Raw genomic sequence first — 26,776 nt, forward strand, 5'->3', positions numbered from 1 at the left:
ATGAGTTGCTCCAGCAATGCCTCGTCCAAGTCTCGATACTCGCAATGTTTTGAGGCTTTTCTTAGGGTGGCCATGTATGCACTGATGGACTCGCCTTCTTGCTGTCTGCGCTCCCCGAATTCAAACCGTTGCACATACTTGGATGGCATCGGTGCAAAATGTGCTTTCAGCAGAGTCTGCAGAGTTTGCCACGGTACCGACTGTACCGGCGTTGGCTCAGCCAGGGATTCTGCGGTGTCGAAAACTTCTGGACCGCAGTGGCTCAGGAAATAGGCTCGTTTCCTGTTGTCGGAAACTCCTTGAAGTTCGTTGCTCGAGGAAACACTCAAACGAGCCATGTATGACCCCATTTCTCCTTAGCTGGGTCGAATGGCGCTGGCGGTGTGTAGCCGGACATCGCTGCTTTCCGCCCTTGTTTTGCTGGGTTCGCGTCTTCCTGGTGAGTTCAGCTCTTTTCCTGGCGCTCTTAGCCTCGAGATCCCATCCTCGTCGCCAGTGTTAGATTCGGGCAATAACGAGGCAGGAGACCAGGATAGTGACAACAGCTCTTTACTATATGGTGAACCCAGCAACTCGGGCTGGGAAAAACCTCTCTTTAAATACAGTTTAGCCGGAGGCTTCAACCAATCAGCAACGTGCTTTTTCCCGCCAAAACATTTAAAGATACATTACACTCTTGACTGAGAATACACACACACACACACACACACACACACAATTTCAGTAGCAGTTTAGTATTAATACTAAACAATTTAAAAAAATAATCCTATAGATTTGTGTTAAGGAACAGAAATAAAAATGACATTCAGTTAATGGGTTAAGATCCTGTTCTGTTTAGAAAAGGCAACCTACAACCATCATCACATTATGTGCATTATTTTCTATTCTTTTGAATGAACATCATTCCTTAGTAGCTAAATTTGACACACTAAATTCTATTTAGGTTATCCTCAATACCGCTGACTTTCAAATTTGTTAAAAGAAGAGGAAATCATCATTCAGTAGAAGGAACCAGTGCCAGTCTAACTCAAAAACAGCCCATGAAAGAATCAAATGCTAAATCAGGAAAGAGTGGGAAGATGAAGGTATGCAGTTACTAATTGCAATTCCAGTCTTCATTAGTACTTTGTCACTACTGATTGCTGTGTTGCTTTGCATAAGCATTGTAACCACACACACACCCTTATCAATTGGTTTTTCTTGATTGCACAGAAGTACAGTTTTGAACGAATGATTTAGAGTAAGATAAAGAGTAGGATAGTCTGTACTTTCTTTTAGTACAGTGCTGAACACTTTCCCCCCAATCATACTCATTCATTTGGACTGAAAAGAAATTGCTTTCATTTTGTTGTTGTTCAAATGAAAGGAAAATCTAAAATTTTCATTGATGGGGTGCATATTTAATTTAATTGGAAGAGATTGATCACTTTGCATATATTTCCTGCCTTTTATTGTGAAAATATGAATCTTAAAAGTAACTTTCACTATGTAGTACTAAACCTGGCTCCAAATCATATGCGCATCTCTTTATTGAATACAAAGAGTTGTGTCTGTTCCAATATTTCATCTGGCAAGATAAATAAATAAATAAATTTTGCCTTTCCATTTGTCCCTAAATGGACATCAGTAAAGAATCTGTTTTTGAAAACCAGAAACTTAAAGCAAAAATATACTACTATATGATACAGAGAAGAGTAACAATTCTTCATTACACTTCAGTGACGTGTATGTCCAGCAAATTATGAATTATATTAAGTCTGGATAACTCAAACCAGTGTACACTAAGTTCTACACTACCCACTTTCATCATTCTAAAATATTGTTGGTTGGGATATCTATTTGACCGTTTCTGTATTGAATGAACACAGTTTATATCGAATGTTCATTGTTTCATTTCAGCGGCTATTTGGCTTAACTAGCTGATGTTCTTTTATTTCTTAATTTACTGGTTTATATTTTACAATTTGTCCTTTACACTGAGGATTAATAAGGATTATTTTCACCTTAGGTATAATGAAACTTCACTTGAATACTTAAGGCAGAAACATGAGATAAAAATGTTAAAGTAATGAAATAAGCATTCCAACCCTGTTTGAAGTAAGTAACATAGGATGATAGAATAATTCTGGAACAGACCTGACCAAGCTCATTGACTAACCAAGCTTCAGGACAAGTTTCAGATAATGAAAGCCATGAATGTTTTAAAAATATTATTTCTAATAATATAAACTAGCAAAAAAGAGGGTTGGAATATTTTCAAGAAATAATATTCACCTACAAGCAAGTACTGATGAACCACAAAATAGACAAACTAATAAAATATAAAGTTGTCTACAACAACTTAGCTACCGGACTCAGTATGAGCCACCAGAGCCAGCAAATGCAGGACTACTAGAAGAAAAGTTCTTTATCCATCTCAAATATATAAAGATTGGAAGAAATAATGATCTGTTATTACAAATCAAGTCCAACAAGAAGCATGTAACTGAAAAGAATAGACCAATTCTGGGAGAAAAAATGTCCAGAATCAGAAATAATAGAACAGAGGCTAGCAGATCAATATCCATTTATAATACAAAATAAAATATTCACAGAAGCAGAATTGGAAGAACTACAAGAAATTGCAGAAATTTCTTAACAGAAATAGAATAAAATAGAATAGAATAGAATAGAATAGAATAGAATAGAATAGAATAGAATAGAATAGAATAGAATTCTTTATTTGCCAAGTGTGATTGGACACACAAGGAATTTGTCTTTGGTGTATACTGTATGCTCGCAGTGTACATAAAGGGAAAAAAAGGGGGGGGAAGAAAAAAATACATTCATCAAGAATCATACGATACAATACTTAGTGATAGTCATAGGTTACTAATAAGCAATCAAATCATACTAGGAAACAAATAGAACAATATAAATCGTAAAAATACAAGCAACATGGTTATAGTCATAAGTGGGAGGAGATAGGTAATAGGAAGGATGAGAAGAATAATAGTAATACAGTCTTAGTAAATAGTTTGACAGTGTTGTGGGAATTAGTTATTTAGCAGAGTGATGGCATTCAGAAAAAAACTGTCCTTGTGTCTAGTTGTTCTACTGTGCAGTGCCCTATAGTGTCATTTTGAGGGTAAAAGTTGAAACAATTGATGTCCAGGATGTGAGGGGTCTGTACTATAGAGGCAAACCAAGGAGAATCTGCAGTAGATCAATTGTTTTCATTCTCAGACTAGGCATCCTCTCCTCTGCCTTCTCCTCAGAAGAATAAAGTCCTCTAACTAAAAATAAAGAAATTAAGAAATAAAGAAATTGAAACAAAGAAGAACTTAGCATCTAGAACAGCACAAAAACAATAGAAGAAGGTTGCTTGCACTGAAGGTTTTTTCAAAGGAACAAATAGCAAAAATATTAAAAGATACCAATATTATAATATCAAATACAAGTACCACCTCACTGCAATTAACAAACTAACAAATGTACACAACAGCTACAGTTATGAACCTGGGTTATAAAATCGACAAACAAAAGCCAAAGTCAAACAGTGGACTGCCAAAATAGAGGATCAGGCTGGAAAATTAGATCAACATGCTAAGATCAGATATAATAAGGTAGAACAAGAAGATTAAATACTAGAAATAATAAAACAACAAGTAATGGCTATAGCCAAGAATATCACCAAATTGCACATTATGCACAAAATGGCACTCTGACTGTAAACTGTAGCATGACAAAACAAGAATGATACACTGGAATATCTGCAAGAAATACCATTTACCAAAGACAAAGTAATAAAAACTGAAGAAATTAATACTCTAGGATTTTAGAATTCAGGCAAACAGACATAACACCCCAGACTTAATCATTGTTAATAAGAAAGACAAAAAAGTCTTGGTACTGGACATTGTCTTACCTGGAGAGAGCAGAATAGAAGAGAAAGAACTATAGTACATAGTATAAAGTTGAAGTAAAATTAATGTGGAAAAAGAAAGCAATGATAGTACCAATAAAAGGCTCCTTGGGTGCAACCTCAAAACATCTGGGCTTGAACAGCATCAGCATTGACAAAATCAATTACAAAACAACTTTACTTGAAACAGCTTTCATCCAGTGACAATACTTTCAACACATCAACACAACTTCTGCCTATCTCAGGTCTTTGGGAAGGATTCATAGGTGGATAAAAAGGCCAAATCCAATTGTTAAGTTTGGGCAGTAACGAGGCTGGAGACCAGGGTAGTGACAACAGCTCTTTAATATATGGTGAACCCAGCAACCGGGCTGGGGAAAAACCTCTCCTTATATACAGTTTAACCGGCGGCTTCAACCAATCAGCAACGTGCTTGTTTCCCGCCAAAACATTTAAAGATACATTACACTCCTTCCCTCCCAGAAAACACTTTACCAATATTTACATGATATTTACATATTATTTTTCAACGTAATCACGCAAATAGACTGGGCGTCTCCTGACTCTTTCGGACCTGCGCAGTTCATTCCCTGGGAGTGGGTCGAGCTGACCGGAGGGGCTGTTTGCTCCTCTCAGCTCCTCCTCTAGGCCATCCGGCCCTGGATTATTTGCAGAGTCGTCCCTGCTGTTTTCTAATGGAACCTGTTGGCGTCGCTGGACCTCCGGGAACTCAGATAAGTCCTGCGATTTTCCCGGGTTTGAGTCAGCTGTGGATTCAAACATTGTATAGTCAGGGCCTGTTTCGTCTAACTCGGATTGTTCGGCTATGCGTTTTCTTATTTGATCTATGTGGCGCCTCCATACTCGGCCGTCCTTTAACTCCACCAAGTATGATTTTGGACCTGTTATGTTTAGGATTTTTCCTGCTACCCAGATCGGGCCTTCACCATAGTTGTGTGCCCACACTCGGTCGCCTATTTCCATCCCTCTTGTTTTTTCGAGTCCCCCCTTGTAACCCTCCGGTGTATAGTTTGGATTTAAACGGTCTAGTGGGCACCTGAGCTTTCGGCCCATTAATAATTCTGCTGGGCTTCTGCCGGTTGTGACACAGGGGGTTCTGTGTTGGACGGCCAGGAAAACATCTATTTTTGTTTGCCAGTCGCCTGGCTTGAGTCTGGACAATGCCTCTTTTGCGCTCCGGACGAAACGCTCTGCAAGGCCATTCGTCGCAGGGTGGAAAGGCGCCGAGAGGGCATGCCGGATGCCCTCTTCTGCCAAGTACTCCTCAAACTGGGTTGCCATGAATTGCGGGCCGTTATCGGATACTAACGTGTCGGGCAACCCATGGGTTACAAATAGGTGCCGTAGGACTGAGATCACGGCCTCGGCTGTCATGGATCTCATGAGAATGATTTCCAGCCATTTGGAGTAGGCATCGACTACTACCAGGAAGGTTTGGCCGTGGAAGGGGCCGGCAAAATCAATGTGTATTCTAGACCAGGGCCCTTGGGGTCTTTCCCATTCCCGAACCGGGGCCGTTGGGGGTAGTGGTCTGGACTCCTGGCAGGCCTGGCATTTCCCTACCCTTTCAGCAATTTCCGAGTCCATTAAGGGCCACCACACATAGCTTCTCGCTAGACCCTTCATCCTTACGATCCCTGGGTGACCCTCGTGGAGGAGATCCAACACCCTTTTCCTCAATTTCTCTGGGATCACCACTCAATCCCCCCATAGCAGGCACCCCCCTTGAGCCGAAAGTTCCCCACGTTTCTTTACAAACTCTTTAAAACGCTCGCCCGGCGCAGCGGGCCACCCTCTTTGTACCCAACCAAGTACCGTTCTCAAAGTAATGTCCCGGTATGACGCCCGAGCCACCTCCTTAGACGTGACTGGGCCAGAGTCCAGAGAGTCAATTAACAGTATGGGCATCCCCGGAGTGGGGTCCTCGATCGCCCCTGGTAGTGGGCATCTGCTTAATGCGTCCGCATGCCCCAACTCTTTTCCTGGCCGATGCTGCAGTTTGTAGGAGTAGGCGGCTAAAAAGATAGTCCATCGGGTCAATCGGGGCGAAAGTGCCACAGGCGTTGGGCGGTCGCCAGCCAGTAACCCTAACAGCGGTCTATGGTCTGTAACAATTTCAAAGTCTCTACCAAAGACGTATTCGTGAAACTTTTTTACCCCTGACACTATAGCTAGAGCTTCCTTATCCAACTGACTATAGTTCCTCTCTGTCGAGGACATCGTTCTGGAGTAGAAGGCTATTGGGGCTTCTGTGCCATTTGGAAGCCTGTGGCTGTGCACAGCCCCACCCGTAAGGGAAGCATCGCAATCTAATACCAATGGCATTGTGCTATGATACTGGATCAGTAAGCTATCGCTCGAGAGTAGGTTTTTCACTGCTTCGAAAGCCCTAGCTTCCGACTTTCCCCAAGACCAAGCAGTATTCTTTCCCAGTAACTTATGTAGCGGCTCGCAACGGTTGCCTTATTTTTCAAAAGACCGCGTAAAAGTTCACTAGACCCAGGAATGCCTGTAGCTCTGTTTTGTTTTGGGCGCTGGAGCCTTTCTTATTGCCTTGACCTTGCTCTCAGTGGGGTGAATTCCTCCTTGTCTATTCTGTAGCCCAAGAACTCTCTGATTCTACCCCTATTTGGCATTTGTTCACTTTAACCTTTAGACCGGCTGACGGAAAATGCCCAGAACTTTTCTCAAACGCTCCCCAATTCTTCTAAATTTTATGATACCAATACATCATCAAAATAGGGGACTACCCCCGGGAGCCCTTGCAGAAGTCGCTCCATTAAATTTTGAAATAGACCAGGTGCCACACTCACCCCAAACTGTAACCGGGTACACTTGAAAGCACCTCTGTGAGTCACAATTGTCTGGGCTTCGGCTGTGTTGGCGTCTACAGGCAGTTGTTGATAGGCTTGGGCCAAATCTAATTTGGCAAAAACGTGCCCTTGCCCCAGCGAGTGCAGCAAGTGTTGTACCACGGGGACCGGGTAAGCGCTTTTTTGCAAGGCTTTGTTTAACGTTGCCTTGTAGTCAGCGCAGATTCTAACTGACCCATCTGATTTCACTGGGGTGACGATTGGCGTCTCCCACTTTGCATGATCGACTGGCACTAGTATCCCCTGACTGATGAGCTTGTCTATCTCCCTGTCAATCTTGGGTTTGAGGGCAAAAGGGACCCTCCTTGCTTTTAACCGTATGGGGGCTACCTGGGGGTCTAAATTGAAGGAAATAGGGGTCCCCTTGTACTTGCCCAGGCAGTCCTTGAAAACATCTTCGAATTCGTCCATGAGTGTGTCCTTTAGGTTAAAGTCATTTCTGTAGATGCCAGTCACTCCCATGCCCAACGCACGGAACCAGTCTAGTCCCAACAAACTTGGCAGGGTCCCTTCGACTATCGTGATGGGCAGGGTCTTCTTGTGTGGTCCGTACTCGACGCGGACGGAGGTGGTCCCTCGAACAGGGATGCGATTCCCTTGGTAGTCGTGAACTCTTAGCCGCTGTGTTTGCAGTTTGCGTTTGGCGATTTCGGCAAAGCTTTTAAAAGTGTCCCAGGACATGATTGTGATCGCTGACCCTGTATCCACTTCTAGTCGGCACGGCACTCCTTCGATTTTCGGTTTTGTGAAGATTTTCTTCTCTACACGGGTTGCTGCACGGCCTACTATCACGGTCGTTCGATTTGAATTCGCGCCCTTTTTGTTTTGACCAATCACGGGTTGCCTAGCCGATCCCGTGCTCTGATTGGTTGGTTTGAATTTTCGGCGGGAAGGTTGGGGTGCTCGACAGACTTGAGCCAGGTGCCCCTTCTTCTCGTACCGCCGACATGTGGCGTCCTTGAACTTGCATTGTTGACGCTGGTGTTGCCCTCCACAACTTCCGCATTCATCCCGGTCTTCTTTGCCCCTTCTCCCGGTGAGACAAACTCCTTCCTCATCCTCGCCGTCTGATTCGGTCTGGATTTCTTCGTTGTGGACCGGGGTTGATTTTGTGCTCGCTGTTGGCGTGAGTGGCTTTTGTAGGGTTTCCGCCGCTTGGGTGGACATCTCATGAGCTCTGGCTTCGTCCAGAGCGTTTGCCAGCGTTAGATTGCTTTTTGATAGCAACCGCCTCCGCAAACGAATGTCTCTGACCCCACGGATGAGTTGCTCTAACAGCTCCTCATCCAAGTCTCGGTACCCACAATCCTTGGAGGCTTTCCTCAGGGCGGCCATGTAATCGCTGATGGATTCGCCCTCTTGCTGTCTGCGCTCTCCAAATTCAAAACGCCGTACGTATTTGGACGGTGTTGGCGCGAAATGGTTCTTCAATAGATTTTGCAGAGTTTGCCACGATACCGATTGTACCGGCGTTGGCTCTGCCAGGGCTTCCGCGATGTCGATGACCTCGGGACCGCAGTGGCTCAGGAAATATGCCCTTTTGCGGTTGTCTGGAACTCCTTGCAGTTCGTTTGCCTCGAGGAAGCTCTCGAAACGGGTCATGTACGTTCCCCATTTCTCCCTGGATGGGTCAAACGGCGCGGGCGGAGTGTAGCTGGCCATCGCTGCGTTTCCGCCCTGAGCTTTGCTGGGTTCGGTTCTTTCGTGCGTTCAGCTCGTTCCTGGTGCTCTTAACCTCGAAATCCCACCTTCGTCGCCAGTGTTAAGTTTGGGCAGTAACGAGGCTGGAGACCAGGGTAGTGACAACAGCTCTTTAATATATGGTGAACCCAGCAACCGGGCTGGGGAAAAACCTCTCCTTATATACAGTTTAACCGGCGGCTTCAACCAATCAGCAACGTGCTTGTTTCCCGCCAAAACATTTAAAGATACATTACACCAATCTAAACATCAGGCTGATGGTGGGATGAATCATAAAATAAATAGTAGCTGTTCACATAATCACTTGAATAGATACAAATAAATTACAAAGTTCCATACATGAAAGCATAACTTTACCTAAAAGTCAATACTAGTTAGATTTTCTTTTTAATTAAAACATTTAAGCATTTTTAATACAGAATAATATAATGTATACATTCAAATTGTTTTTTTAATATTAATATTAAGGTTGGATAAAGAGAAATAAAACTTCATTTCTACTTTCTTTCTCAGCAACTCCAACTAAGATGTGATTTCTTGCAGCAAAAATATAATGACTTAGATGGAGAAACCTGATACAGAGAGGACCTTCAATATGCTGCTCAAGTCTATAGATTGAGAAGGCAGGGTTTAGGAAATAAGATAATCATTTGTTTATGCTGATGCAAATGTATGCAAATACTTGCATGTTCTGTGAATATGTTGTATTTGCAACATATAATCTGTGTGCAGTCCCTGAATGCTAAAATAGGAATTTATGCAGCATATACAGTTAAAAATTATTTCTATGCTGTTTCCAGCATAGATAAGATGTTTAAAGATGAGATTTTTTTTAAAAAAACCCATTATTTACTTTATGCAGTACAAAAAGGGAAATACATATTTTTTCTATGTCAGAAGTCTCTTACACATGTCCTTTCCTCTTCTAATCAAATGCACATTCCGTGCCTACAAACTATTTTTTCTTCCTATCTGAATGCAGATATTTTGAAGGGTTAGTTTGCTAAATAAACAAATAAAAAAGATCAAAGTCTATGAATGCTGGAAGGGAAGCATAGTATGATGCACAGTGGAATTATGCATCATCTCTGGTTGTCAAGGTAACCTGAGATTGGTATTCTAAGAACAATACATCTTTTCAAATCATTCTAGGAGATAGCACAGGTGTCAGGCAGTTAAGATACCTTGTTTCACAAAACTCAACTTGTTGCTGCTGTTCTTAAAAGTGATCGATATATTAAGTTTCCAAGACAAACTAAAAAGCATCCCTTTGAACAAAATAGCTGAAATTCCATTGCCCTGGGTGCCATTAAACAGATCCCATGCAGAGTCACAGACCACCACCATAAAATTACCTGAAAATGTTTGGAACATATCCCAAGATCCTCTTCATAGGTAAACCAAAAAGTGAGGTAACCAAGTCTACAGCAGATGGCAGCATCTACCTGACCTTGGCTGATTCCAAAGAAGCTGAGCAGGTCCAACCTGATTAATACTTAGATGACAGACCATTATAAAATTAATTTTAAAAAAACAACCCATAGAAGAATATGTTGTTGCTGTTAGTTGCGAAGTCGTGTCTGACCCATCGCGACCTCATAGACATGATAGAAGAATACATATACATATACATATACATATACATATACATATACATATACATATACATATACATATACATATACATACGTACGTGTGTGTGTGTGTGTGTGTGTGTGTGTGTGTATATATATATATATATATATATATATATATATATATATATATATATATATATATACATATATATATATATATATATATATATATATATATATATATATATATATATATATATATATATATATATATATATATATATATATATATATATATATATGTAGGTCTTTGGTTGTTCGGGTTTTCTCCCGTGTAAAATTGGAAGTGTCTTGGAGACGTTTCGACGAAGTCTCATTCGTCATCTTCAGGCTTCAGCTTCGTGCTTCTGGGAGCAATGTGTGATCGCAGCTGTTTCTTCCTTTTAACTGCTAGTGGGGGTTTGAACTGATTGGGTGGGAGCTTGGCTGTGCTCTGATTGGATGGAGGTTTTTTTGTGCTCTGATTGGCTGGGGGTGTGTCCTGTTTGGGTGGGGGCTTGGTTGTGCTCAATTTAGTCTGTGTTGCAGGGGGATTTGAGCTGGTGAGCTGCATAGCTGTTGTTTGGTTTTGTGGTGGTGCTACATCTTCATAGTGGGTGTCAGCCTGCTGCATGTATGGATTGGAGGGGTTTGAAATGCTAATGTTGCAGCTGCGGTCTGGCTTCTGGTCCTTGGTCGTGCTTCATGATCAGTGTGGGTTTGGGTCTGCTTTCTGGGTGGATGTGCAGTGGTGACATCCTGTGTGGACCTCGTGAGTGTGGGTGTTGTGTCTTGCCCGCCCTCAGAGCAGCCGGGGCCTTCTTACCTGCTCCCGAACACTGAGGAATGTATGCCTCCCGGCCCAAGTCCTGGCTCCATGCCCACACAAATTGCAGAAGAAGGAGCATCTCCCTGCCCCAGCCCTGACTCCATGCCCAGGCAAACGGAGCAGCTAGACCCCTCCCCCTCCTCCACAGCAGGTGAGCCTGAGGAGGGTTTACTCCCAACAACAGCTGATTGGGGTAATCCTCGCATCAGAAGATTGGAGAGGCGGAGGCAACAGAAGGAAGGGAGGGGCAGGCCTTAATGAGTGCTGAGTCATGGAGCCACACCCCATGGCCTATATAAAGGATCTACTTTCTGGCAGTCTCTGAGTCAGGCAAAAGTCGAACTTATCTTGCTGAAGTCACTTACTGGTCTCCTGCCTGCTCTGAGGACTTTGCTAGGACTTTGGGCAGAGCTGCAGAGGCAAGCCTGATTCGGATTTCCCTGACCCAGCCATCAGCGGAGGAGTGGGACACGACATCGGGTCTGGTGTCATTCCTCGTGTTAGGGACTCGTTTGTCAATAAGGGCGGGTTTCCAAATGGCTGGTAGGCGGGAGGTATCATCTTGTTTGTTCATGCTGTGTGGGCGTTTTTCTATCTCGATGGCTTCTCTGATTATTCTGTTGTTAAAGTGTTCAGTTTTGGCGATAGTTCTGGTCTTTTTAAAGTCAATATCGTGTCCTGTGGCTTTAAGGTGTTGGACCAGGGAAGAAGTTGGTTCCTCTTTTTTGACTGAGTTCTTGTGTTCTTCAATGCGTGCACTTATTCTTCTGTTGGTTTGTCCGATGCATGTGGTGGGGCAGGCGGTATGTGGTGGGGCAGGCGGTATGTGGTGGGGCAGGTGGGTTTCCAAATGGCTGGTAGGCGGGAGGTATCATTTCATTTATTCATGCTGTGTGGGCGTTTTTCTATTTCGATGGCTTCTCTGATTATTCTGTTGTTAAAGTGTTCAATTTTGGTGATAGTTCTGGTCTTTTTAAAGTCAATTTTATGTCCTGTGGCTTTAAGGTGTTGGACCAGGGAAGAAGTTGGTTCCTCATTTTTGACTGAGTTCTTATGTTCTTCAATGCGTGCACTTATTCTTCTGTTGGTTTGTCTGATGTATGTGGTGCTGCAGGTGGTGCATGGGATTTCATATACTCCTTGATTTTCTAACTCAATTTTGTCTTTGGGGTTTCTTAGGATGGTGGATATTTTTCAGTTTGTGCAGAATGCTGTCTTGATGTTGTGTTTGTGGAGGATTTTGCTGATCCTGTCTGTGGTGCCTTTTATATATGAGAGGAGGGCTTTGCCGTTTTCTTGTTCTCTGTCTTGGATTTTAGTGGGGGTTTCTTTATGGATTAGTTTGGTAATCTTATTTCTTTGGAATCCATTGGATGCTAGTACGTTAGTGAGAGTGTGTAGTTCGATTTTTAGGTGTTGTTCGTCAATTAAGCGTTTTGTTCTAGAGATGAGTGTCTTGACTACGGAGTTGATCTGTGCTGGATGGTGGTGTGAGAGTGCGTGCAGATAGCGGTTTGTGTGTGTTTCCTTCTGGTAGATGGTATGTCCTAGGGAGCCACTGGATTTCCTGTAGACTAAGACATCCAGGAAGGGAAGTTGGTTGTTAGCTTCTGTTTCCATGGTGAATTGTATTTTGGGGTGTAGGCTGTTGAGGTGTATGAGGAAGTTGTCCAGTTTTTCTTTCCTGTGTGACCAGATTATGAAGGTGTCATCTACGTATCTGAGCTAGAGTTTGGGTTTGTGGTCAGATTTTTCTAGAGCTTGGGTTTCAAAGTGTTCCATGTAGAGGTTTGCAATGACAGGTGAGAGGGGTGATCCCATGGGTGCTCCTTCTGTTTGTTTGTATTTTTGTCCATTATAGATGAAGTATGTGTTGGATAGGCAGTGATTGGTCAGATCTAGGATGTGCTTGGAGGGGTTATATTTGTTTTGAATGGCTCTTAAGGCTTCTTTGATTGGCACTTGGGTGAAGAGGGATATGACATCAAAGCTCACGAGTAGATCGCTGGACTGTAAGTTTTGTTTCTTTATGATCTCTATGAACTGGAATGAGTTTTTTACGTGTGAGATGATGGATTCTGCATAGGGCTGTAGTTGTTTGGCGAGAAATTTGGCTAGGTTTTGTAGAGGTGAGCCTTTGGAGCTGACTATGGGTCTAAGTCGGATTCCTTCTTTGTGTATCTGTAAAAATACCAGAACTATTGCCAAAACTGAACACTTTAACAACAGAATAATCAGAGAAGCCATTGAGATAGAAAAACGCCCACACAGCATGAATAAACGAGATGATACCTCCTGCCTACCAGCCATTTGGAAACCCGCCCTTATTGACAAACGATTCCCTAACATAAAGAATGACGCAAGACCCACACTCACGAGTGCCACACAGCATGTCACCACCACACATCCACGCGGAAAGCAGACTCAAACCCACACCGATGATGAAGCACGACCACGGACCAGAAGCCAGACTGCAGCTGCATCATTAGCCATTTCAAACCCCTCCAATTCATACATGCAGCAGACTGACACCCACCATGAAGATGTAGCACGACCACAAATGTGAAGCCAAACAACAGCTATGCAGGTCACCAACTCAAATCCCCCTGCAACTCAGACTAACCTGAGCACAACCAAGCCCCCTCCACCCAAACAGAACACACCCCCATCCAATCAGAACACAGCCAAGCTCCCAACCAATCAGTTCATACCCCCACTAGCAGTTATAAGGAAGAAACAGCTGCAATCACACATTGCTCCTAGAAGCACGAAGCTGTAAACACCAGCCTGAAGATGACAAATGAGACTTCGTCGAAACGTCGCCAAGACACTTCCAATTTTACGTGGGAGAAAACCCGAATAACAAAACACCTACATACAAACAATATAAACACCCGCGAAAACCTCAGAAAACAAATATATATATATATATATATATATATATATATATATATATATATATATATATATATATATATATATATATTTGTTTTCTGAGGTTTTCGCGGGTGTTTGTATATATATATATATATAAAATATTTTCTGTAGGTTGGGGTTTTTTAAATTATTTTTTTAATGATCTAAGTACGTGTGTGTGTGTGTGTGTGTGTGTGTGTGTGTGTATGTATGTGTATGTATACATACAAATACACACACATGTATACACACAAACACACACACACACACTCCCCAGGAATCAAACAAAATCAAACATTTTCCTGTCCATATTTCTTCTCACTTCTTTTGTTGTTTCCCTGTACCTGTATCTGTTTCTGAATTTAAGTAGCAATCTGTCAGGTCTGCTATTTGTAAAATATCTTTCCCATAGACAATAGAGTTGTGCAATTGGTATCTCTCTGAAGTTCTTTAAAATAACTATATACTTTCCAAGATCACATAGCACCATCTGCATGACTCCCAGGAGGAAAAACTCTGTTTTAAAGGCTTGCAGAAAGATGCTTTCTGTGTGCTCTAAAACCTTTCTTTATAATCAAATCCAGTGTGTTAGAGTGGCTAACTGATACTGTAATAATACTGAACATGCTTGTGATTAACTCCATCTTTTGAAAATCTTACACTTTGAAGCAAAACAGTAATATAATGGATCCAGTCGCTTAATTTCCTCTATCCCATCCATCATCCTTCATCCATAAATGGTCTATTTCTCTTGAATAATATATCCTTATTGAAATACTTAACTAAATGACTGTATTCATTTTTGCACATTTTTACTCAAATTCTTTTTATTACTATCCAGTAATTAGAGTTCTCCCCCCCCCCAGATTGTTAGATTTATTCATGTACCTCAACACTGAGAACTTTTACTAATTCTGCTGTATATATATTATCTGAATTACCGTGATCCATTCATATGCTACTTGATGGGTTTTGTTTTAATTCATCAATGTCTTTGTCAGGTATGGAAAGTGAATTGCCCATGTATCCCAATACAAAATATAATAACATTAAAATATTGTAAGCCACCCCTTAAAGATATTTTTTGTAACCTTTAACATATATTTTATTGTAGATTCTATTTTAACTGATTCCACTTGCAGTTTGTTGCCTTACAAGCAGCACTGCTTGCTGTTGTTGAGAAATGAATCCCTTTTACATAATTGCTCATCTAATTCCTCCTATAAAAAAATATACAAGTATGATCTTCAATGCTGATAATCCAAGGAGACAGAAGTTGAAAATTAAAGTCTGTTTAATATAATATAAATATTTTAAACAGGCCCAGAAATTAATTAGCATCTTAATAATTATCCGCTATTATTTGTGCAGCATTTAGTACATTTTTGCATTAGTTAAAGTTGCTAAACTATATTTCAAATGAACCTTATGTTGTGTGCATTTAATTAATCTATTCTGGGTGTTATTAGGTCAGGGCATTAGATGCATGCAATGTTTGCTTTGTTGAGATATGACCATGTTAGGTAATCTACTGTCATTAACTGAACTTCACTAAAATAATATTGAATTTAGAAGACTCCAAAATGTGGCAAAGGGAATGTAACCTTGTCTTTGATTGGTTGTAAGCCTTTGTCAGAAGAGAGGAAAAAGCACCAGAACTTGGGTGGGGGGGAGAAAACCCATATATTTTTAGTCACTTCTATAGCATGAATAAAAACGTTCTACAATTTTCATGGTCTCGACAGATTGAAAGAAAAAGTAAATTGAGAATAATTTATATATAATTGGCATGGTAATCCCAACAGTGACTAATCTCTCAAATTAGACAATAGGTGTGATGCAGTGATTAAGCTGTTGCACTGACATTAGAGATGCAAGTCATTAGAGGAATTCAAATTCCAGTCCACCTTTAGCCATAAACGACTTTGGTCCAATCATTTTCAGTCTTTCCTATATTATAGGGTTTGTGTTATGAAGGAAAATGAAAAGGGGAAGCACTATGCATGAGACCAAGCTTATGAATGAAAAGTAATATATAAATCTAACCAACTGGCAGAGTTAAATAAGTAGGATCATATAGACGTACCAGAAAATAGATTAGAGATGTAAGCACACCATTAGGTTGATGCAACCTTCCACTCTTCCAAGGTGGATAAAATGAGGACCCAAACTGCTGGGGGCAATGTGCTGGCTCTGTAAACCACTTAGAGTCTGTAAACCACTTTAAGTCTGTAAAGCACTGTAAAATGGTATATAAGTCTAAGTGCTATTGCTAAGTGCTGTTAAATAGTGACCAGCAAATACAACAATATTTCTTTTTCCAAAACCAATTCTCAAGAAAGGATTAAAATCTTGCAAGTTGTAGTAAGATAAGAGAATGTGGCAAGAGTCAGTTTTCCAGAGAGTGAGAAAGGGAGGGAGGGAGAGACGGAAGGAAGGAGAGAGAAAAAGAACAAGAGAGAAGGAGAGGGAGAGAGAGAGAGTGTGTATAAACTCTATTTTTACCTTTGGACAGATGTTATTTTTGTGGGTGTGCTGACTGCAGATCTTTACATACCTGCCTCTTTGAAGTCAGTTATAATCTTCAGGGAAAAAATAATCAACACTCCATTTTTAATTTAATAAATTCAACTGCAATTTTAGTAAAAGCGTAAAGGTATGAGTTAGAGAAGCTGATACGTTATGAGGTATTACATAATTGCTTGTTTATTAATGCCTACCATCTTATTCTTGATTTAATTTCTGGCTGTAATACTTTCAGGCACAAAAGACCAGGTCCACACGAAGGTTCAGTTATGCTGATTTATTGCTAAGGGCTTATATATAGGCATCTTCTGAATTGCTGACTATTGATAATAATCAAAGATTTGATTAGATAAGTATCAATGTCATTCAAAGGTGGCTGGACTTAGTTTGCTTGTGGCTATATTCTAGGTTGGACCCTCTATTCATTCTGCCTCCAGGTTTTGCTATTCCTTTTAAAAGTACACTTAAATCTATAGAGTTAAATACCAGATATTTCAAGACCTTTGGGTTTGAAAACTATGATCCTGCCTCCTGGGATAGCAGCATGATAGTTCTCACCATAATTTATCTTCCAGGTTTCACCTTATCTTACATATACCTTGTAAAGCTATTGTATAAGAGAAATGGGCCACTCATGCTATGGCATCTCTCCAGTGGTGGGATTCAATTTTTTTTACTACCAGTTCTGTGGGCGTGTCTTGGTGGGTGTGGCGTGGCTTGGTGGGCATGGCTTGGTGGGCATGGTAGGGGAAGGATGCTGTAAAATCTCCATTCTCACCCCACTCCAGGGGAAAGATACTGCAAAATCCCCATTTCCTCCCAATCAGCTGGGATTTGAGAGGCAGAGAATAGATGGGGACGGGGCCAGTCAAAGGTGGTATTTACTCCAAACTACTCCAAATTTCTCCAAACTACTCAAAATTTCTGCTACCGGTTCTCCAGAATTGGTCAGAATCTGCTGAATACCACCTCTGCACCTCTCTGAAAGTTAAAAACTAAAAAAAAATCAAAAATATATTTTGCCCAAGCTATGTACAGATGTCTGGCTATATGATTCAGTTCTTCTCCATCCTCATGGAAGATAATTGCAAAGAAAACTAGCAAAATCAGGTTTTATTTTAAAAAGAAGTTACAAACCAAAAATCAATTTTAAGTTTAAATATTAAAAATGTAATAGTATTGCAGCAGTGTTGAAAGACCTGCCAAATTACTCAATAGCAAATGAGGTAAAGTAGAAAATTCCCCAAAAAATTAGTTTCATAATTCATAAGAAATAAATAATAGAATAATAATGATATACTTCCTTTTTATCTCAACTTTTGTTTTCTTGTGACTCCATACTTTAATCAGAGGCCACGGGGATATGGAAAACCTTTTTTTAAAACCCCATTTCAATGGTATCCTCTAAAGTCTATATATATTTTTGATATATAGTGAAAGATGAAGCTGTGATATCAGACTTTTTGTATAACAATGAGCACCCCTTGCTTGTCTGTAATATGTACTTTCAATTTGGCATTTGAGATTTGGCTTAGTTTTAAAATATAGTCATGAGGGAAGGATATCAAGAATTACTCTCTAAAAACAGCATGTTTCATGCAGAAGAAATGACCTATATTATATACAAATGCACAAGCATACTGTCAGTTCTTCTAAATACACCAGACCAGAAAATCAATGTAATTGAAAGGCTAAAATATTAAGATTGGCTCTAATGACAGAACCTTATAAGTACAATTATGTTGTCCCTTCTCCCTTTTATGTTACTACAGTGAATTAGATCTGAGAGCTTCTAAATATTCTCTTATATCACTTGACTTAAGAAAAATGTTACAGATCCTTTTGCCTAGGTAATCATTCTTGGAAATATCTGTCAAGGTCATCTTCCTTATACTCTACAGGCACACAATAAATTGCATTAAATCTATATTTATAAATTAGCTAAACTGACCACTCTAATAGAAGCTTAACTGGAGAAAATTGGTAGCTGTAGAAGAACTCTTTTGATAAAGTTATTTAATAGTAAATATAAGACAGGCTGTTTCATTGAAGCACATAGCATTTATTATGAAACTGGAAGCAGCATAAGTAAAAAAGGGGCGTGCATAAGAGCACCAAAGTGCCTACCTTTCCTGTCCTATTGTTCCCTTCATTATATCAAATTAAATATAGTTGATGCATATTTTTTTACTTATATATATATATATATATTTCTTCAAGATATGTTGTTTTATCTATGACAATTGTGTGTGTATACTGTTGTGACAAAAAGAAATAAAAAAACCAAAAAACTAAAAGTAGGTTTGAGATGCAACTCCTCTGACTATTATGCAAATTAGAATGTGCATTATAATCATACATACAGTAGTTGTAAGTAATTGATTGAATACAGAAACATAAAATGTGTTTAATGAGATGACAATCAGGAATTAGGAGGTGATACCATAAAGTGTATTTGACAAAATGAAGGCTGTTTTCTTGGAATTAGTTACCATGTGATATATTTTTTCTTCTAAATGTTATCTTCTTATGGCCTTGCTTCCCAGAACTGTTCTCGCTCCTTAGTATCTTTTTATCGTTTGGTCAACTTTCTTGCATCTAAATAGCTGAATTGGCAGTTTTATTTTACCTGGGATGGTCACTTTGAGGAAGAATAATTTATTTGTTCCAACTGACATTATTTTCTCCTACATAACCAAGGATCTTCATCTCCAATTACCATTCTGAAGGAGTGATGATGTTGTCAGTGAATGATCAAAAAATCCTGTTTTAGCCTTGCTGCTGGCAGTCCATGGCAGTAACCAATGACAACAGTGAAGGATAGAATGCTAGATCAAGTTTCCAGACCATTCAAGTGTGATTGATGTTATTAGAGGCAATCTAATCATCACTGTGGAACTTAGTAACAGAAAAGCTAGGATAGAATGGCTGAAATGTGTCTATCTCCTCACCAAAGATACAAATAGCATTACATTTAGAGAAAATTAGATTTTATAAGGTTGATCCCAGCAGCATTGCCTGGTCACTGTAATAGTTATCCTACTCTTGCATAAGTACTCAGGGATCATTATATAAAATAACAAACAAAAGCCATTAAATATATAGCCATAGGAAATGTTTTATTATTTAAAAGCAGAAAAAAAACTCCTGCAATGTACTAATATTGATTGAACACCTCACCCCCACAAAAAAACCCCATCATTTACAGAAAATGGTTCTCTTTCCCAGTTTAAATTAACTTTCCATTCAGCATATGAACAATGATTTTTCAATTATTCAGCGTATTCATTGTAGTGGCAATGAGGAGGACCATTTTTATTCTGGGAGTTTAATCACATAATGACATCTTGTTGGTATGTATGCTTTTTAAGTTATGGTTTTAATTCTGCTTGAGGTAATGATAAAGCTTAAAATCTCCTTATTTACTATGTTAATTTACATGTTAATTGTCTCTGGATCCAAAAGAACCAATTGCCTGGACACCTAATCACTGTCCTGATTCTTGGCAAAACACTCATGTTAACAAGCCAAGCCAAGCCAAGCCAAGCCAAGCCAAGCCAAGCCAAGCCAAGCCAAGCCAAGCCAAGCCAAGCCAAGCCAAGCCAAGCCAAGCCAAGCCAAGCCAATAGGTTTAGTGCTCTTTCAAAAGTCCTGTGTTTATAAAGAGGCCAGATAAACCTGAGAAATGCAGTGGAAACCATCACTCAGGCATTACACAAGCATATGGCTTTGCAGAAGCCCGGTGTCCAGTTTTTCTACAGTCCAAGTCAAAATGGCCCTAGAAGACAATTATATAGAAAAAGAGGGAACTGTCTTCTTTAAACTGTAGCAATTAAGAATGGCCTCAAATAGTTTCACACATGAACTGAAGATGACTTGAAGGCAGTAGATAGGCAGTAGAAAAACTGATTCATAGACATAGAAAACTGAGAAAAAGCCTAGTAGTCCATGACTACTTCAGCTTTGTTCATGGTTTTTATGTACAATATTCCATTAAAAACATCAGAAGGTAAAAAGGAATATTCGGTGTATTTTCTAACTGTGCAATAAATCCAAAAGAATATTCTGGATAAGATGGAGACAATTAGCAGAATACGCTCTTATGTGTTATATTCACTATTTTGGGGATATTTTAAAAGAAATAAAAAGAAACCAAAACCCTAACCTTTCTAATTGACCTAGATAATATATACTTGTCTCTCCAGCAGGGTAACTAAATGAATTCTTCACAATTAATTTGTTGTACTAAAAAGAGCTTAATTTTCCCGCAGAAAATAATTCATAATTTTATGATTCAGTGGTGTTTGCTCATTACATTGCATATGAGTGTACATAATGCATCACTATGGCAACACATCTAATAACTGGAAAATATTGTATTGTGTATGTCTTTCTGCTTCCGTGGATGGTATTTCTTTTGGCTCCCTCTTTAAGTGAGAAGCAAACTTCTGGAAATGTAAATATTTGCTCTGTAAATGAGGAAGGTTCTTAGTTATACCATATTTTCTCATATTGAAATAAGAAAGTCACTTGCACTTTCTTGCTATAATTTCTTCAAAGATATTTAGATTTTTTTTTTAACTAATGCCCTTTGGACAAATAACTTTGTGGTAATCACTCACCATCATTCTTTCAAATAAATTATTGATTTGTTCTTTTTCATAATGATTTTCCTTTCATTTTAAAGCAGAAACACACAAATACAGATACATTCACACGCTAACACTCATACTCACACTCTCCTTATTTTAAACACTGATGGAAAAATAATATTTTAAGCAATATATTGATATCCTTCTAGACCAGGCCTGTCAATCTGGCAACTCATGGCCCACTGGCTCCACAAAGGCAAAAAACACCATGAGGTGTTTTTTTTTTAAGGGGCGTGCATAAGAGCACAAAAATGCCTACCGTTCCTGTCCTATTGTTCCCTTTCATTATATCAACTTAATATAGTTATTGCATACTTTTACTTATATATATATTTTTCTTTTATGATGTGTTGTTGTTTTATATCGATGTTTTACGTATACCGTTGTGACAAAATAAATAAAATATATAAATAAAACATCATGATCCAGCCTGTGACATGATCAAGTTTGACACGCCTGTTCTAGACAAATGATTGCCTCCTTTATGTAGGTCATGATATAATGAAATCCAGGCACAAAACCATTAATTTGTTAAAAAAAATTCTCCCATTTTAGGTAAAACAAGGAAGAAGTGTTTCCCTTGTGAGGTGTCCAATCCACACCTGAATATTAATGAGATATCTAGAGAACTATAGCAAGTGACAGAAGAAAGACTTCTTAAGATTCTAACCAAAATGCCAGCAGATGTGGACAATGACATCATGGCCAACAGATTGGAATAGTTCAGTCTTCATACAACTAGGATAAAAACCATACTTAATAAAAAGGACAAATTGTCATACAATATCCTTAATTTTGCATCCTAGCAAGATGTGTTGAGTGTATCAAACTAAAAAATGTGCTCAGAAAAATGAGAATGTTTTCATGTGAAACTTTGCTGACGCATAGGTTAGCAAGCTGCAGTCTAGATGAGAGATGACAAAAGAATCTCGATCTAGCTTGCTAAAGAAATGTATCAAGGTTGTATACTGTCTTCTTATTTATTTAACCTATGTATGGAATATATATTTAGGGAAGTTAGACTGGAAGAAATATAATTATCACAAGCCATGATGTTGACACTATTTGATTACTGAAAATGCAAAAGAAATTCTAGTAATGAAAGCAAAGGACATCAGTTAAAAATGAGGGTAAGGTTAAAAATTAAACTTTGAGCAAACAAGAATCAGACAGTACATGTGACCCAGTAAACAGCACTGTTTATATCTACTGATTATATCTTAAAGATAGCATGGCTAACATGCTCACCTAGCTTTTTTTGTTTTTTGTTTTGCCTTTGCAATGCAGTAGACCAGAGGTGTCAAACTCGTTTCACCATGGCAGTATCACGTGATGTATCAGGACTTTTTTGCTCTTCACTAAACTGGGCAGGGGCGAGGCCAGCATGTGACATATTCAGCCCACGGGCAGTGAGTTTGATACTCCTGCAATAGATGAAGGATAAATAAGCTATGGCTCTGCCTTTGGTTAGGTCTGCCCAACAATCTGCAAATGCTTTGTTGGAAGTATTTACTGTAATGTTTGCATGGTAATAAAATTATGTTGCATCTTCAGAGTGATATGGCTACTTTAGGTGAACTGGTTTCAGCCATAGCCATATAAAGAAGACCAAAGAAATGGCAACCAATGCATGGCAACCAAGCTTAGAACTGACAATGAAGATAATGAAGTGGATCTCTTGATTGGCAAATTCTGTTCACTGACTGTAATATTGCCAAAGACCATTATAACACTTTTTTGCTTGAAGTCAAAAGAGTCATTAAACTATACGTACCACCAATAACCCCCAAAACCAGAAAAAACAAATTACCAATAACAATAAGGAAACTTCAATCCCCCCAAAAAATATCTTTGGCAAAAAAATAAAACTGGCTATGTAGCTAACTTTAAAAGCTGCTACAAAACCTTATGCCGCCAGAATGCATCAATTACCACAGCAAACAAGAGCAAACTTCTATGCATGAAATTCACCTGCACCTTCTATAATTTTGTAAACAACAAACTTAAAGACTCGAGATCCATCCCACCCCTAAAAGGGCCTAACAGAAAAGACTGTAATGATGAAACCATTAAGGCCAACTCTTCAACATTGTTGTGTCTCGCCCGCTCCCCCTGCCGCAGCCGGGCCCCTCTTATCTCCTGCCGGATGCTGATAGTTCGGAAGAATGTCCTGGCATGCCTCCAGGCCCCAGCCCTGGCACCATGCCCGGACAGGCCGAGCAAGATGAAGGGCCTGACGTGCCTTCAGCCCCCAGTCCTGGCACCATGCCCAGGCAAACGGAGCAACTAAACCCCTCCCCCACAGCATGTGAGCCTGAAGAATGTGAGGCCAGTCATGAGCTAGGATTGCCAACAGCTGGAGGCTGGAGAGATCCTCGCTTCCGGAGAGTTGAGAGGCGATGTCAGCAAAAGGAAGGGAGGGGCAGGCCTGGATAAGTGCTGAGTCATGGAGCCACACCCCATGGCCTATATAAAGGATCTGCTTTCTGGCATTCTCTGAGTCAGGCAAAGTCTAACTTGGATTGCTGAAGTCACTTCCTGGTCTCCTGCCTGCCTTGAGAACTCTGATAGGACTTTGGCAGAGCTGCAGAGGCATGCTTGATACGGACTTCCCCAACCCGGCCGTCAGCAGAGGAGTGGGACACGACAAACATGTTCTTCGGTTCAGTCTTTGTAAATAGCAATGACTCATGCCCTACATTTCTTTTTTTTTTTTTTTGCTTAAAAAGTTTTATTTTAACATTCATATCCAATAACATATTTAATGTACCATCATATATAATTAATCGGACCTGCCCGGTCACCATCCCCTTCCTTTAACTCTCTTCCCTTCTCTACCTTCTTCTACTTTCCACGACCATCCTCCCCTTCTCTTATCTACATCCTCTCCTCCTTCCTCCCTACTCTTTTCTTCTCCCTCTTCTATCCCTCTTCCTTCCTTTCTTCTTCCTCCTCTTCTCTTTCCTACCTCCTTCTCTCTTCTACTTCCTTCCTTCCCATCATTCTGAAATGGTAGCCAGGCAGCTCTGATTTTACATTGATTATACATCTTCAATCATCTCTGTACATTAACTATCAATCCATTTTCTATCCTCATCCCCCCTCCCCCTCCCTTCCCCTCCCTCCCCCCACCCCCTGGGACTTCCCAGAACCCAATACAGGGTATAAAACTAACAGTCAAAAATTAAAATATAACACAAATCATAATCCATAGTCACTCCTTAAAACCTCGACTCCCCGATCTCAGAAATTTCCAATTGAGTTCGTATTTGTTCTTCATTAAAGTACATAGTTTTTAATATCCAACCTTCATCAATCAGTACCAAAACAACGTTCCATCTTCCAATATTCACCAAGGATTCTTCTGAAATATCTTTCTTCCTTAAGCAGTCTCTCAAGGATAGTTCATATTTCCAACTTAATTTCTTAAATTTTACTGCCCAACCTCCAAAGATAAACAAGAATCCATCTTTTCATATCTTTAGTATTATTTACATACATCAAATCAGATTACAAATATTATTGTTAATCCTATATTATCTCCACAATATGTCAGTTGTAATAATTAAAATCTTCACTTTACCTTACTTATATCAAATAACATTATTAAAATTACACCTATAACTTATCCAAAATATATCAGTTATAACAATTAAATTTTAGTTAACCATATAACAACATTACATCCATCTCTCAAATATAATATTTAATCCAAACTAAATTTTACTATCTATCCTCCAAAATTAAACAATATTCCATCTTCCTGTTTCTACCTCAAATATATCAAATAGTACCCCTAAAATTACACATTTATATCCAAAATAAATCATTTACAAAAATTAACCATAATCATATATAATAAAATTAAACATTCTCACTCCCCTTATCTTCTATCTTACACATTTTCCACCATCTATTCACCATTCAACTTAACATCTATCGATAAAGGGTTCCCAATCTTTAATACATTAGTGTAGAAATCTCGTGCTTTAAAAACTGTATTAAGAAAATACTTTCTTCCTTTATAATTCACTGTTAAGCCAGCTGGAATCTCCCATCTAAAATATATCTGATGTTTCTTAAGCTCATCCACTAAAAAGGCAAATTTTTTTCTCTTTCTTAACATTTTAGGAAGAATTTCCTTCATCATTATTATATCTTGTCCTAGTATTTGAAATTTATTTTTATAAAATGCTTGCAAAATAATCACATCTCTCGGTAAACACTTCTGCCTTGCCAACCAAGAATTAACACTATAATTTTTTTCAATATTAACTTCAAAATCTTCTGGTTCCACTCCATCTATCTGAGCAAAGGCCTGAGTAAAAATCTCTTTCAAATTTTCCTCCTTACATTCTTTTAATCCTCTCACCCTTATAGCATATTCCATTAATTTATATTGCAATATAACCCTTTCTTCATCTGCCCTATCTACCTTAACCTGAATATCGTCTATTTTATTTTCTAAATTCAAATTAATTTGAACTTCATCTATTTTCCTTTGCAAATCTAAATTAATTTGGTTAATTTCTTCCAGTCTTTCCTCTGTTTGAATACTAGATAGCAATAATGGGTTAATTGATTCCTTTAATTTTTTCATCTCCCTCCTCTGTTCTTCCACCATATCTTTAAAATCCAATATTTCTTTCCCCATTTCATCAAATTTTTGATCTATTTCTGAAAGATGAACCTCCATAAGCTCCTGTAAAAAATTCCTTAAGCCATCTTTAATATCTTCTTTCAATTTCTGTATCTGAAGTGAGGAAATTTCCAGTATTTTAGAAGTAGTTAAATCTCTTTGCTTGAAAGCCATTTTTAAACTAAGTAATACCAAGAAGAAGGAAAGAAAAGAAAAAGAAAAAGAAAAAAGAAAAATTCAATAAACTTTTCTTCTTAAACATTGTAATAAAAAGATAAAAAAGGAAAAAAAAATTCCATTTAAAAAAATAACTTGTTATATTCTTCTTAAAGGTTCCACGCCAACAATTGTAATAAGCATTTCCTTAACTTTCACTTCCAAAATACAAAACGCCATTTACTTGCAATACACAAAATGCCATTTCCTTTCATCATCTCCAATCTTGACTACGAATATATTCTCTATCAGGGAGTTAAAATCTTGTTACAATCAAATGCTAACGCTCCAGTTTTCAGCTCTGTCCACGTTAGAGTCCTTCAGTAATCCATTTCAGTCGCGGAGATGGACGCTGCATTTTGTTCTGCCATTTGGCAGAAGCGTTCTGGATTCTGGAGCTTTTTTTGGGCTATAGAAGGAGCGTTCCCATCAAGCCACCAGGAATCTTCCTGGTGCTTTCCTGGGGGCTCTACTTCAGCCCGAATGCTCACCTCGCCCTCTTTGCCCGAGGGAAGAGATTTTCAAGTCGCTTGACAGCAGATTAATGCTGTCTAAGCGGCTCTACAGAATCACACGGAACTGGCGATCTGAGATAGCCCGCCATTAACGAAGCGGAGCCACCCGGAAGTCCCACATTTCCTAGTTGTATGATAACTAATTACAATGATCTACTACATATCAATTTTACAGAAGGTAACATTGAAAATGCACAATGCAGCCTAAAACCATCTCTATCTATTGGCTCTGATAGACTACATGCCTACTTCTTAAAAAAGCTTTCCACTGCCATAGCAGAACCTCTAAGCATAATCTCTGAAATATCTTTCAGAACCAGCTCCTTGCCTAACTTATGGTCACTAGCCACGGTCATCCCTATCTTCAA

The sequence above is a fragment of the Ahaetulla prasina genome, chromosome 5 (assembly GCF_028640845.1).
Source record: "Ahaetulla prasina isolate Xishuangbanna chromosome 5, ASM2864084v1, whole genome shotgun sequence".
Lineage (NCBI taxonomy): Eukaryota > Metazoa > Chordata > Lepidosauria > Squamata > Colubridae > Ahaetulla > Ahaetulla prasina.